Source organism: Ahaetulla prasina, unplaced genomic scaffold (assembly GCF_028640845.1).
Source record: "Ahaetulla prasina isolate Xishuangbanna unplaced genomic scaffold, ASM2864084v1 Contig24, whole genome shotgun sequence".
NCBI lineage: Eukaryota > Metazoa > Chordata > Lepidosauria > Squamata > Colubridae > Ahaetulla > Ahaetulla prasina.
In genome coordinates, this window is record NW_026681998.1 from 24823 (window position 1) to 28727 (window position 3905).

A 3905-nucleotide genomic window follows, 5' to 3' on the forward strand; every position below is an offset into this window, starting at 1 on the left:
CACCTAAATCAAATGTATCTTGTCCTATAAAAAAAATATATTACTGTTTTGCATATTCTACTCAACATTTATTTATGCATAAATAATAATTTATAGCCCATTGCAATTTGTACTGCTTTGAATGGTTTACAGACACAAACAAACACAAATACATAATATATAAATTACAAAAGAAAGTTCAGAGAAAAAGCAACAATCAAATGAACATCTTGGGAGGGGCATACCACTCATTCTAGCTCAGAGTCTGATGTATGTTTTAAGTGTTTATTTAAAAGGAACAGGTAGAGGCCATATGAATCTTGGGTGGAAAAATATTTCAGAGGGCAAGAACTAAGACAGAAAAGACCCACTTCCAGGGTCCCATCAGGAACGTTGTTTAATTGATTGGACTACGATCATGCTAACTCTGTCAGACTATGTAAGACACGCAAAAACAGCAGTCCCCCCAAGAATCTGGTCCCATGCTATGAAAGGATGATAACCAGTAATAATCAACACCTTGCACTGCACCTGGAAACCTACTAGGAACTAGTACAATTCATGAAGCAGAGGCATTAAGTGGCCATATCATGGCTGCCAATAACTGTCCATGCCATAGCATGTTGCACCAGCTATAGCTTACGGATCTAGTTATGGTTAAAAGCTTGTGAATAAAGAATTTCTTCTGTTCGTTCTATATCCCATTCTTTCTTGTAAGTCTTAACATTTCAAAACAGTTCTTCTGGCTCTAGTCATATAATGTATTAAAAGTGACAGTTTATCAAATTAATGTAATTATTTGGCTCACATAACACATACCAGCTAAAATCAAGTCACTTACTTAAAACAATTAACTGACAATTGGGTAAAAGTAGCAAATTACAACAATACCAAAATTATGACCCTAACATGAAACACATACTCAGATGATCAGTGTACATTCATACATGTTAGACATTTGGTGTATTTATTCACAAAGCTGACTGCTAATTCTGTGGAAAATATTGTAAGAAAAAACAATCACATGCCCCAACCATTTTATTTTTTAAATTCCTCTTTCAAAGGATTCTTCCACTGCTTCCCACATAAATAGAAATAAAAGAAGAACTGGTGGTGCCCTAATGAGATCTAATATACTCAACTAAAAGGAAAAAAAAGAACAAAGAAAAAGAACTATGTGAGTAGAACTGGAAAAAAGAAAGATTAATGCATGATCATTTGAATATCTATAAAGTTAACACAGAGAAATATTTTGATTAACAGTATAGAAGGTCAGTTTAACAGTCTGACTTCACATTAATGTTTCTATTTAAACATCTTCCTTTAATAATGCTTCTGCAGAAAATGTTTTTTTTTCCTTTCTGTTACAAGGCTGTGGTATCATAACAGCGGCAAACTGTTCCAAATCATTCTAAGAATCACCCCCTACTGTTTGTTCCCTGTCCCTTTCGTGTCCATGGCACCATTTAAGGCATTTCTGAGTTGAAATAATTTACCAACGATATCACTGTTGCCCAGGGGACGCCCGTGGGGGTTCCTTTCATGTCCCCATCAAGGAGCTGGAACGAATGATGGCAGCTCACCCCACTATGCAGTAGCACACAGGTCTCGAATACTGGCTTGCTAATCTCCGATCCAACGTCCTAACCAAATGACCCACCGTGATCCTACCATTAGTGAAAATAACCTTTACTACCACCGTAGGCCAATGTATTCACAGAATTACAGGAGATCAATAATTGATTGTATGGACTAGATTGTGGACACTATGGCTAGGTGTGCCACAGAGATTCACTGATATCTGTCTGATTGCCTTTGTTTTATTATTTTAGATTATTTTAATTAAAAACAATGAACAGGATATTAGTAAAGCAAGTCACCAACCACATGCATAACTTGTATTTCAGTAATACTGCTAGGTGCCACATAGATTTTAGAGTCAATCTAAAAAATAAAATGTGTGATCACACCCAAAAATTTTATTCGTTTATCAATAAATTGCTATTTTGTTAATGGTCAAACTAATTCTTGCCACCACTATGTAAGAGTACCATAATATTTTCTCAAAATTCCAAATGTGCTCACAGGTAGGAAAAAGACTGGGAATTTCTGTTCCACTGAAACCGCTGGGTTGAAAAGAATTTTGAACAAAGGGGAAGAAAACATCCATGAATAGAATTATCTTTGGCAACAGAAATTAGCAACCTGTTCACACACCTTATTAAATAATTTTAGACCTTCAATCCTTTGATAAATATCAGTGTAGAGACCATTTTGCCAGTGGGTTCCACCACACATGAAGCCAAAATAGAACAATATATTTCAGGGTTTAATTTTTGCCAGATGCTCAGCAACTCATTTTTACTCATCAATCAAGCTAAAAAGTAGATATACATAAATTCCAACATAAAATACGTTATACATGACCAAAACTGTTCAGTCAAAATACTTCCCCAATTTTGATTTACAAACCAATCAGGGAAGAGGGAGACAGACATTTAAACTAGATGCCTTCTTCAACTAGTCTAACAAAGCCTTTTTTATGTCTTTGGGAGGGACGCGATGACTCAGCGGTTAAAGACACCGAACTTGTCAGCTGGAAAATCTTGCAGTTTGAAAGCATGCAAATGCAAGTATATATATTTATCGCATTTGCTATATTAGATAAATAGATAAATAGATAAATAGGTATCACTTTGGATGGAAGGTAACAGCGTTCTGTGCCCTTGGCATATAGTCATGCCAAGGCCACATGACCACAAAAATGTCTTCAGACATTGGCTTTTTCAGCTAAGAAATGGAGATGAGCATCTAGAGTCAGACACGACTGGATTTTTACTTTATGTCTTTATTATTTGATTATGGAAATCAGCCCATGCCACAGAAAAATCAATCACCTGGGAGTGAATGTAACATAATGCAGTTTGCTGTTTGCTGCACTTTCCTATTCTTAACTCTATTGGGAAGATAGCATCTTGTATCTTACCAGTAAGGATGGGCAAAATGGTCATGGCAGTTAAGAAGCAGGGTCGCCTTGGAACCCTGACAGGTCATGCATGAATTGTGCTGTACCCAGAATAGCTATTTTGGGATAGTCTGTGCCCAAACTGAAGATGAACATTTAGACTGGGTGTGCAATGAAATAAATAATGCAGTTGTTGTAAGCAGAAATGTTTGGGAGTCAACAGCAGGAAAAATTAAGGCTGATGTTGATGGTAGCAACAACAACCTAGGAGAAGGAGGGGAAAAAAGGTGCCAAGAAGCTTGGGCCACAGAAAAGTACCATGTCTCCTTCCCTTTGAAAAAGAGTAGCAGATGATTTGCATTAGCCTTGCCCTACTCAATCCATAAAGTTACTTTGATCCCCACAGGTTTCTGTATCTTATAAAAATCTGATAAAGCGCTTTTTAGTGACTCAGGGCTGATTCAGAAAGGTTCAACAGAACTTCCAGCATGTAATGTTTGTTTCAGAATCAAAACAAGTCTTTATTTTCCATTTCAAGCCCACCTAATATATGACATATTTTTTCTGACTCTCCACTCTCAAAATAGAAGTTAGCTGAAAATGTACCTACTGTTCATTCTAACACTTCAGGATTCTCTATAATCCAAAGCAAAGTACTGACATCAGCCACTTATTTTATTTTCTAAGGAAACTTATACAATCTACAGAAGGTATAGAATTATTGTTCAAAATAGTAAAGGTAAAGATTCCCCTCACGCATACATGCTAGTCGTTCCTGATCCTAGGGGGCGGTACTCATCTCAATTTCTAAGCCGAAGAGCCAGCGCTGTCTGATGACAATTATAGAATTATTAAAGTATTATACAAATAATACTTTAAAATTGTGCTTTGCTGCACGTTAATTTCCAATTTTATTTAGTAAAAATACATATTGAATATTATATTCAATGCATCATAAACT